An 11,176-nucleotide genomic window follows, 5' to 3' on the forward strand; every position below is an offset into this window, starting at 1 on the left:
AGAAGAAGAAGAAGAAGAAGAAGAAGAAGAAGAAGAAGAAGAAGAAGAAGAAGAAGAAGAAGAAGAAGAAGAAGAAGAAGAAGAAGAAGAAAAGTTATAAAGTGATATAGAAGATGAGATGAGTACACATGTCATGGTTGTTGGGAAGAAAGACAAAAAAGGGCCAGAGTCGCAGTATCATTTTCAAGGCTCCTGATAACTTCACTACCTTCCACTAGTTCACTATAATGATAACATCACCTCTCAGTAGTGGCACAGGTTGGCAATCAAGCCTTTGGCACAGAGATCACTAGGAGATATTCAACATTCAAACCACAGCAGATGGTGAACTTTTATGTACTTATTTATTTTGTGCCAGTACAGAGGATTGAAACACTTGGGTCTTATGCTTGGCTTTTTCATTGAAAGTTGGTACTCTACTCTGTGTGTGAGAGAGAGAGGGGGAGGGGAGTGGAGGGAAGGAGGGAGGGAGAAAGAGAGAGGGGAAAGGGAGGGAGGGAGAGGAAAAGGGAGAGGGAAAGGGAGAAGGAGAGGGAGGGAGAGGGAAAGAGAGAGAGAGAGAGAGAGAGAGGATACCAGTCCTGGAGCTTGAACTCAGGACCTGGGCACTGTCTTTGAGTTTTGTTATTCAAGGCTAGTGCTCTATCACTTGAGCCATAGCTCCACTTCTGGCTTTTATGTGCTTAGACATAATAGTTTCATGGACTTTCCTGCCCAAGCTGACTTCAAACAATGATCCTCAGATCTCAGCCTCTTGAGTAGGTAGGATTACATTGCATGAGCCACTGGAACTAAGCCTTACTTCCATCTTTTTGCTAGTAAGTTTGAGTTAATAGTCTCAGACTTTTCTGCCTGGGCTGACTTCAAGCCTGGAACCTCAAATCTATCCTCAGATCTTCAGATCTGCCTTCTGAATAGTTGGGATTACAGGTGTGAGCCACAAGCACCCAGCTTTTGTTTTTATGTTTTATTTGCTCACAGCATATCTGGTCCCAAAAAGAAACCATTTTCTTTTTTAACTCAAACACCAGTGTGTGATGAGTTCAATATGTCAGCTTACCCCTTTCAAAGGACGAAATTACTCCTTGGAGGAGTACAAAACGCTGCTAGCAAGCAATAGTGTCAAAGGAAGATTATAATTCCTGGAAGTGGAAAAGGAGACACTCTTTGGTAGTTTATTTCCCCTCATGGGGGTTATGGTTATTTGTGATGAAGGGAGGGAGGGAAGGAGGGGTGAGTGAGGGACAGTGAGAGAGGGAGGAGGAGAGGCAGGGAAGAAGGGAGGCAGAGAAGAAGAGAAAGAGAGGTACAGAGAGAAGAAGAAAGGGAGGTAGGGAGGAGAGAAGGAAGGAAGGAGGGGATGGATGAAAGGTGAGAAAGAAAGTTAAACATACCTTCTTTATTTTATTGGGAAACCATAGACTACACAATTCTTCCCTTGTCAGCCTCCTCTGCCCAGATCCTATCTAACAAATACCCCTTTTCCAAGTGCACTGTGATACATTCAGACATGCTGCCTTCTCTCCTGAATCTCAATTGCTTCTTGCATATTCTGAGATGGGATTTTAAGGCCTGCATTCATTTTTTTTAATTTTTTAAATTGCACACACATGCTCCTCTGTATTTTTCAGTATTGTCTAATCCCTGTTATTTTTTTTAACTAACATCTCGACAAGCCATAAGCTCTGAAATTGAGTGAAGAGAGAGCTCTGTCTCATCAGTGGCTGGAGAAGTCTTTCCTGTTTCCTCCTGGAGGTAGAGAAGGCTGGGCCCACTCTGGGACCTCTTCAACCTAAAGAAGCCCTCAACTTCTCGTGAGACTTGGCTTGATTATTATGTTTCCATGTCCGCACACAAAGTCTTGTGAGGCTGAAAACATGGATGTAAATGCTCATTGTTCCAGGTTTGTCTCTCTCATTAAATCCCAGCTTCTGCACTTAAAGGGTCTGGCACAGTGATGGCTGGATACTTGGGTCGTCCTGTTCCCGCTTGTTTTTTTTTTTTTGTGCTAAAATTCAACACTGCTCCAAAGCAAGTATTTCGCTTATTTTTTTAAAGCATTCTCTGTTTCTTTCTACATTTTAGTTCCTTTCTCTGTTCTCATTTTCTTTAAAAGATAGCTATCTGGACTTCCCAGAATAAGTGTGAATTATAGCTCCATTATTCATTATAGATAGCAAGTACTAGGTTGCTCTCCAAAACATACAAATGTATTTTATGGAGATCTGGTAATGCTATAATTTACCACCATAAGGTATTATCCTTGAGCTAAGATTAGAATTTGGCAGGAAAATAAAAACCACAAGACTTGGCATCTGGAATATACAATTTTGTGGCTGCAAGGTTTCAAGTTGGCATGCACAAAAAAGAAAACATCGGATAGCAAAATCGATAAGGGTTGATAAAAAATAAATTGTTCTGTAAGAGAAATTTATAGGAAGTGGCACTGTGGCTCAAGATGTAGAGCACAAGGCTTGAGCTGAAGAGTTGAGGGACAACATCCAGACCCAGAGTTCAAGCCCCATGACCAACAAAAAGAGAATTTATAACATTTAGTTTTTGGAAAGTTTTTTAAAGTGACTTTTTAACTGATACATAAAAGCCTAAAATTATCATATTTATTGGAATGTCCTGTCATGCTTTAATAAATGCATGCTTTAAGTAACATTAAAATCAGGACACATTGTGTCTTAAAATGTTTATTTCTTTTTTATTGTAAAGATACTGTACAGAGGGGTTACAGTTACACGAGTAAGGTAGTGAGTAAATTTCCTACCCATCATCGTTACCCTCTTCTTGTTTTTTTCCCTACCATCTCTTTCCTCCCTTCCTTCCCAACTCCTCTGCACCCCAAGTTGTAAAGTTCATTTTCAACATAGTTTCTTGTATGTTTCATTGTTACAATAGGTCAACCTGTATCCTTATTTCAGCATTTTGCCATTTCCTTTCCCATCCCCAAATTATAAAAATGTATATACAAGATGCAGGGTGCCAGAATCAAATACTGTGAAAACAGGGGTTATACCATGGAGGGAGAATATACGAAAGAAACAAAAAATTCATACAGTACATTAAAAACAACAGCAACACTGGGAAGGTGGCTCAGTGGTAGAGCACTTGCCTTGCATGCCTGAGGCCCTGGGTTCGATTCCTCAGCACCACATAAGCAAAAAGAAAAAAGCCGGAAGTGGCACTATGGCTCAAGTGGTAGAGCACTAGCCTTGAGCTGAAGAGCTGAGGGACAGTGCCCAGGCCCAGAGTTTAGGCCCTATGACCGGACCCCCCCAAAAAAAACAGCAGCAAAAAAACCTGTTGTGCCCCATCTTGGGGTTCATTTCACTTAACATCATCTTATATGGTTATATGTACATAGCTTTTGACATTTTCTGCTTGTCTGGCAAGATCATCCTAGACAAATACTACTTATTGCAAGTAAAGGAAACCATAGGACCTATGTTTCTTTGGGTTTGGCTTACTTCACTTAATATAATTTTTTTCTAAGTCTTTCTATTTCCTAACTGGTCAATGCCTTTCTGATGGAGGCATAGAATTCTGTTTTGTGTGTGTGTGTGTGTGTGTGTGTGTGTGTGTGTACGTACCACATTGAACATGTTTATTTCTTAATGGTGAATTGCTCAAAATCTTGATATTTTTAAAATAAGCAATACATGAATTTGCAATTTAAACTGTTATCTGCATCCTGAGTTATTTTGTGTACTGTAAAATTAAATGAAGAAAAGTGTCAGGCGCCGGTGGCTCATGCCTATAATCCTAGTTACTCAGGAGGCTGAGATCTGAGGATTGTGGTTCAAAGCCAGCTTGGGCAGGAAAGTCCATGAGACTAATCTCCAATAAACCACCAGAAAAATGGAAGTTATGCTGTGGCTCAAGTGGTAGAGCACTTTCCTTGACCTGAAGAGCTGAGGTTCAGCGCCAGGCCCAGAGTTCAAGCCCCATGACCAACCAAAAAAGAAAGAAAGAAAGGAAAGAAAGAAAGAAAGAAAGAAAGAAAGAAAGAAAGAAAGAAAGAAAGAAGGAAAAGAAAGAAAGAAAGAAAGGGAGAAAGGAAGAAAGGAAGAAAGGGAGAAAGAAGAAAGAAAGAAAGGGAGAAAGAAGAAAGAAATAGATAAAGAAAAAAGAAAGAGATGAAAAAAAGAAATGAAGAAATGAACCCCTTTTAATAAATCCCAGGATTCCTGTATGAGGAGTCAGCAAAGACACAACCATTAGAGGGATTGTGTGTGTGTGAGTGAGACAGAAAGTGAGGAAAGAAAGACAGGGGGAAAGTGATTGAGAAACATAGAAAGAAGAGAGAAGAGGAAAGAACGTAATGGAGAAAGAGAAATTGAGAGACAGAGATAGAAAGTGAAGTAGGGAGGTCAGTCCTGGCCACCGCCACATTCATTGGTCACATCACGATTGGTAGGGTCTGGCATCTTATCTTTATGGTGGGGGAAGGTGACACTCCTGCCACCCAGGTGATGGATGTGCCTGAATCCCTGGAGGCAGAGGTGGGCATTTGGCTGATAGGTTACTGAACCTGTCAGTCCAGTGTCTGGGAAGGGGGTGTCCTCTGACCCTGCACCCTGCCCTGACCCTATTTAGGCCCAATGGACCATAGGTGCCACATGTATCTGTGATCATGTCTTGTGTGCTGTCTCCTGGCTCATCTCTGGTCATCATGGCATCCCAAAGCCCACCATGGGAACTGAATTGGTTTGCTGGTATTGATTTTGTTCTTTCTTTCCTCTTGGGCCTGTTTCCTACCTGTGTTAAGTATATTTGTGGGCTGCAGATCTTTGTTGCAATTGGCTGTCTGCAGACTAACTGTGTAATAAAGACTTCAAGATTTGATAATTTACTCTGATTATTTACCTTACACCAAAAGGAGAGAAGAGAGAAGGTATGTGATTTTATTTTCTTTTCTAATCTTGAGGCTTGAATTCTAGACTTAGGCTCTGTCCCTGAAATTTTTTTTGCTCAAGGCTAGCACTCTACTTCTTTGAGCTACAGCTTCACGTCTGTTTATTTTTATAGTTCATTGTAGATAAGTGTTTCATGGAGTTTCCTGCCTGGCTGGCTTCAAACCACAATCCTCAGATCTTAGCCTCCTGAGTAGCTAGGATTATACCAGTAGCCAGCTGGTATATGATTCTAAGCTAGTACTTGGAGCAAACACCAACCCTGTACAGAATTCAAACACTTCCATTCTGTGCCAATCATTTATGTTTCCTACAAGACCTCTCAAAATAGGTGAAAGATATACCTGTTCAGCTAAACCAAAGTATTTGCTTTGTGGTGTTTGGAAGTATGTTTACATTTCCCTTATTATTTGCTTTTGTGGAGGCAAGACTTCACAAAATTGATAACCCAGAATGGACTCAGCTGCTGTGCATTAAACACGTTGCCTAATACAGGTAGGGAAATTTAAAACTTTTGTTTCTGAAATGTCTTTTGCTTTGGACATGTTTGGACAAATTGTGTGAAGTGCACCAAAAAGGCAGATCTACTGTAATATGTGAGTCACTAAACAAATGTTAGTAGGTAATAAATATACTCTTGTATATTTTCAAAAGTTCGGTTGTACTTTGATTCTGTATTTTAATTCACTGGAGGTCAGGATTTCACTCTTCCCCCAGGAGCATGTTTGTGTTGAGCACAGATTACTGGTGAGAAAGTGGGGTAGAAGAGGAGGTGACTCCATCTGGACCTTATCTGTGTGCTCTGGCACAGATGATGATCTGTTTCCTGTCTCATCTAAACAGTTGGTGGGAGTGGATCTTCCAAGATGTGGTCATTCAAATCCTGTGTTCCTCCTTATGATTTCCATTACTACCCATGGATGGAGATACCTTTTCTGACCTATGTTGTGAGGTAAACAAGCTTCATTTTACTCAGACCTTTAATTTTGTAATTTTTTAAGGGCTTCATAATTGCTTTTTAAAATTCATATAGGATGATGCAACACTTGTGCAGAAGAACTCATTGTTTGATGTCATGTGCTATGTGTGTGTGTGTGTGTACACATGTACATGCATGTGTGCCCTTGTGTGTGCCAGGCCTGAGGCTTGAGCTCATAGCCTGGCCATTGTTTCTAAGTTTAATATGAGATGGGAGTGTTAGGGACTTTCCTCCCTGGACTGACTTGGAATCCTGATCCTCAGATCTCAGCCTCTGAAGTAGCTGTCATTTCAGGCATGAGCTCCAGTGTCAGGCTTGTTTTCAGTTTTTAACATAAATTTTTACCTTACTTTTGTTTTTGGAAGGTCATGGTACTTGAACTCTGGGCCTGGGCCCTGTCCCTCAGCTCTTCAGCTCAAGGATAGCACTCTACCACTTGAGCCACAGTGCCACTTCTGGTTTTCTGAGTGGTTTATTGGAGATAAGAGTCTCATAGACTTTGCTGCCCAGGCTGGCTTTGAATGGTGATCCTCAGATCTCAGCTGAGTAGCTAGGATTACAGGTGTGAGTCACAGCACCCCACTCACCTAACTCTTTATGTCAAGAATGGATCCCATTCCCTTAGGAGAGTAATATTTTTAAAGAATAAGCAACTACAAGAGCTTTCACCAACTCATTGCTACTATGACATCAGTTCCTAGAGACATTGTTCCAAATCTTTAAAGGAGTAACATGGTGGGAACAAGTAGATATTTAAGGGAAATAATCTGCCTTTATTCCCTAGATAGCATGTAGTATGCTACTACCTTCAGTTCTTCTAGTGAACATATTTTTAGGAAAGCTGGTCTGAAGAATATAGAACTTAAGACTGATGGAGAGAAATATAGCATATATAGTAGTTATGCTGCTTGAGAATGTATTTTTCAGGACTTTTCACTTACAGGGATAACCCTGCATAATAACCAACACTATCCTCTCTTATGATTTTAGAGTTTGTTTTGGATTCCCCTCTGCAGTCTTTACTTACATTGACTTCTGGCTTGGCTATGGGATTCTTGACTGTGGTCATAATGACATGAACAGAACAGAAGCTTGAATAATCTTTTGCCCACTTTGATTCTAGGAAAGTGTATGTCTTCCACATGAAGGCTCAGCACCTTGTAGAACATGTGGAAACCAACCAGAGCTGGCACAAAGTATAAATGCCTGTGTCAGCCCCATTCTAGGGGCAGTAGATATAGCAACACACATGTCACTGGTTGAACCAGAACAGCTGCCCAGCTCAGCCAGCACCCTCAACCCAATATGCATGTGAAACAATAACATGGCTGGCCAACACATTGAATTCTGTTTTTACCTTATTATATCAACAATTAGCATAAGACAAAACAGTATAAGTGAAAAACTTAGCTTACTCTGGGGACAGTGAAGGTCTTTAGATTTGGAAAGATAGGAAGAGGAATTGGGAAGCAAAAGAAGGTGAGCTTGTCTTCTGTGGTGCTCACACAATCAATAGCTTCATTGTCAGTCTAAAAAGAAACGAGAAGAAAACAAGAAATCTTTGTATAAATGGCCTACAAATCTTATCTCAAATCCTGACAAATACAACTATCCTAAAGACTTTCCCAAAGCAATGAGATAAACACCACAAAAACATGAAAGAGCAAAAATAGAAATATGTGATAAAAGCCCTGAGGTTCTGAATCTATGCTCAATCAGTGAGCTGAATCATGGGGAAGAAGCTATAAGTAGCAGGTTAAAAATGGGAGCAGAGAGGGAGTTCCAGAACGATGGCGGAGAGAAGTTGGAGACAAAACAAGCTCTCACATAGAAAGCAGTTTTAGAGTTCCAGTGAACAGTCCTAAGCCAGAGAATCACACCAAGTGTGCCATCACAAGACAGAGACTTAGGCCAGAGGGGGAAAATCCAGGCAAGGAGACAGATCTGAGCTCTTGCCAGCAGTTGCCTCTGTGGCGGCAGCAGTGGCGGCGGCAGCCACAGACGCCATAAGTGAAACAGAGAGAGTCCGTGATGAAAGAGCCAGATGGGGCAGGCGAGCGTTTCTACTAAACACCAGCAAGAACCAACAAGGAGCAGACATCTTCATCCTGTGGTTCCCAGACCAGAGACGACCCAGGAACCAAGACTCGGCGTGAGTACAAGCCTGACGTCCTCACTCCTTCTCAGGGAGCAGAGGAGGGAAGGCCACCCCTCCCCCCCCCCAGTACCAGAGATCTCCATCTTTGATACTGAAAAAGCTCGGTGGAGCTGCTAGCTCCAACTCAGGCCTTGGAATAAAACTAGGGTCATTTAGCAGGTCACAAGAACTTAACTGCTTGACCTGCCAGACTCAGCTCCACCCAGGGAAAAGTCACCCAGTTGGGCACCAGCCCTAGGAGTGGCTTTCTTCATCAGGTAATCAGAGCCAGAGGCTGCCCCTCCCTTTAGCAGCCTCGACAACAGTAAACAGAAACCCTGAGAGTGGCTCCAGTCTGGGCTCCGTGAGTTTCTCACAAACTAACCCCCGGGAAAAGCTACTGTTTGATGTAAGGCCTCAACTCTACCCAGAACCTAGCCTCATCACAGCATCTCCAAACTTGAGGAAAAAGCCATCTCCCTCTTTTGTGATACTCAAAGCACACCTCTCTTCCATTGAACTAAATTGGGAGGAGGATCAAAAAAATCCTTGGTAAAGCAGAGCATTTTTCTGCCTGTCCAAACAAACTGACTTAAGAAACCAACCAAGCCACAAGACCACAAGCAGACCAGGGACTCCAACCAGAGGCTGATTACAGACACAAGGGAGATACAGGATTTTTCCCAACCCTCCCAAAAAAATCAAAGAACTTTTTTTTCTCTTCTTTTTTTTATATCTTTTACAAAAAATTTTTTTTCTTTTCTAAAACTTTTTCTAATATTTAATTTTTACCTTTTTTGAAAAAATTGTTTTCTAGTACTTTTTTTCCCCCTTATAATCTTTAATTTAGGGATATGTGCGTGTGTTCATTTTCCTTTCTTTTTTTTTTTCTTCTTTTAAAAAAATTTTTTCTTTTTGTTTTTTGTTTAGCTCGACTGAACTTCTGATCTTTTTTTCTTTCTTCCTTATCCTTCTCACCTTTTCCTCTCTTTTGTTCTTCTTTATGGGACTAAATTGTTCTGCACATCCTCAGATAAACCTGTAGTTGAATACTAGACCCTATCCCCCATTGTGTACACACTTAATCCACAAATTTATTACTCAATTCAAAACTTCTGAGACTTAAATTCCTTAATAGCAGTACTATCTCTTTATACCTATATAATATTTTAAGTATTTTTATTTTTAAGTTTTTCACATCTCCTTTATATCTCTCCCCTTCTCTCATAATATTCACGTTCTTTGAATAGTTTGTTCTCGATCTGCATATTATTAATTTTTATTTTTCTATTTTTTCAGGTCTCTTTATTCCACTTTCTCTTTCTTCTTGTTTTCTCTGTCTCTACTTTCATCCTATCCAACCTATTTCCTGTTTTGAGACTAGGACTTAGTTAACTCTCCCTGTACCTTCCCACATCACTCTATTCATATTTTTTACCCACATCTCTCCCTAACCCTAATAATTTCTGGTTTACCAAATTCTTCTTTGCGGTTCGTAGCCCATTATTATATAGTTGTTTGATGTTGAATAGAGGTATCTGTTGAACTAGATTGTATTTGCAGACTATTGCCTGTGCAAATTCAGACTTTGGTTAGTGTTCTAACACAAAACTGATGTTACTTTCATCCCAAATGGGAAGAGTAAGCCAGAAAACCACAAGAAAATGGCAAGCCTGGATATCTCCACTCCCACTCATGATAATCAGGGAACAGAACAGATAATGAATAACCCACAGGACAGTTCCCAAATAGCTCTACAAACACTGCTGGAAAACATGATAAATGAAAAGATTGAAAACATACAAAGAACTCTTTATGAGTGTGATAGGGAGAGAGAGGAGGCAAACAAAAGGTCAATGCAGGAAAAGATTGAAAATCTACAAAGGACTCTGTATGGGCATAAGAGGGAGAGAGAGGAGGCAATCCAAAGGTTTATAGAGGAATATCATGAGTGTGAAGAAGCTACTCAAAAACCGATACAGGATTTCTGTGAGCAGCTTGAGAATACTCAAAGAGAAAGGCAGGAATGGCATGAACAAGATGAAAACAATCAAAGAGAACTACAGGAATGGCATGAACGGGAGGAAGCTAAGCAAAGAGTAATTGAGATAGCAGAATGAGAATACACAAAGATCACTAAAGGCATTCATGGGATCCATTAACAAAGAGCTGAAGGAAGTCAGGGAGACCACAAAAGGAATGCTGAATGGAACCCAACAGAAGGAATGGGAGTCCAAGGAAACCATAACCAATCAACTAAATAAATTGAGAATAAACACTGAACACCAAATTAAGGAAGTAAAGAAGTCCATACAAGATCTAAAACAAAGCTTCAACAAAGAATTTGAAGATATCAAAGCTGACCAATTAGAAGGAAAAGAAATAAAAAACAAAGTAGGAAGTCTTGACAGCAGGTTAGACCATGCAGAAGATCGAATCTTGGGGATTGAAGATAGTCTAGATATTATAGAGAAAGAACATACAACCATCCAAGACAAGTCCAAGAAATATGATAGATCTATCCAACACTTGGATGACACCATCAGAAGGTCTAATCTAAGGATAATGGGTGTAGAGGAGCACCTAGAAACAGAAGTTAATGGTCTAAGAAATTTGTTTAACAGAATCCTAGTAGAGAACTTCCCAAACATGCAAAAAGATAGGCCTATTCAGATACAAGAAGCTTTTAGAACCCCAAATAGACCAGACCAGAATAGGACATCCCACCTTCACATTATAATCCACACAGGATCAACTCAGACCAAGGAAAAGATCCATAAAGCTGTCAAGGAGAAAAGATTAATTACCTATAAAGGGAAACCAATTAGAATCACCTCAGATTTCTCAGCAGAGACAATCAAAGCAAGGAGAGCCTGGAATAATGTATGCCAAGCCCTAAAAACAAACAACTATCAACCAAGAATACTGTACCCCGCTAAACTCTCCTTCATAACTGAAGGCCAAATAAAAACCTTCCATAGCAAAGAAAAATTGAAACAATACATCTCCACCAAACCAGCCCTACAAAAGATCCTTAAAGATGTTCTACACATAGAAAACCAACAAGACCGCAATAAAGGCCAAGAAACTGCACCCAAACTAAGAATCCAAGAACCATAGGAAGAACCCAGGTTTTGC

At 40.4% G+C, this 11,176-nt stretch overlaps 1 pseudogene; it reads right to left on the bottom strand.

Annotated features, from left to right (window-relative positions):
- LOC106001730 overlaps positions 1-6,970 on the bottom strand; it is a 23,345-nt pseudogene extending 16,375 nt beyond the window's left edge.
- Positions 6,971-11,176: the final 4,206 nt, after the last annotated feature.

This window comes from Dipodomys ordii, unplaced genomic scaffold, assembly GCF_000151885.1.
Source record: "Dipodomys ordii isolate 6190 unplaced genomic scaffold, Dord_2.0 Scaffold382, whole genome shotgun sequence".
NCBI classification, from domain to species: domain Eukaryota; kingdom Metazoa; phylum Chordata; class Mammalia; order Rodentia; family Heteromyidae; genus Dipodomys; species Dipodomys ordii.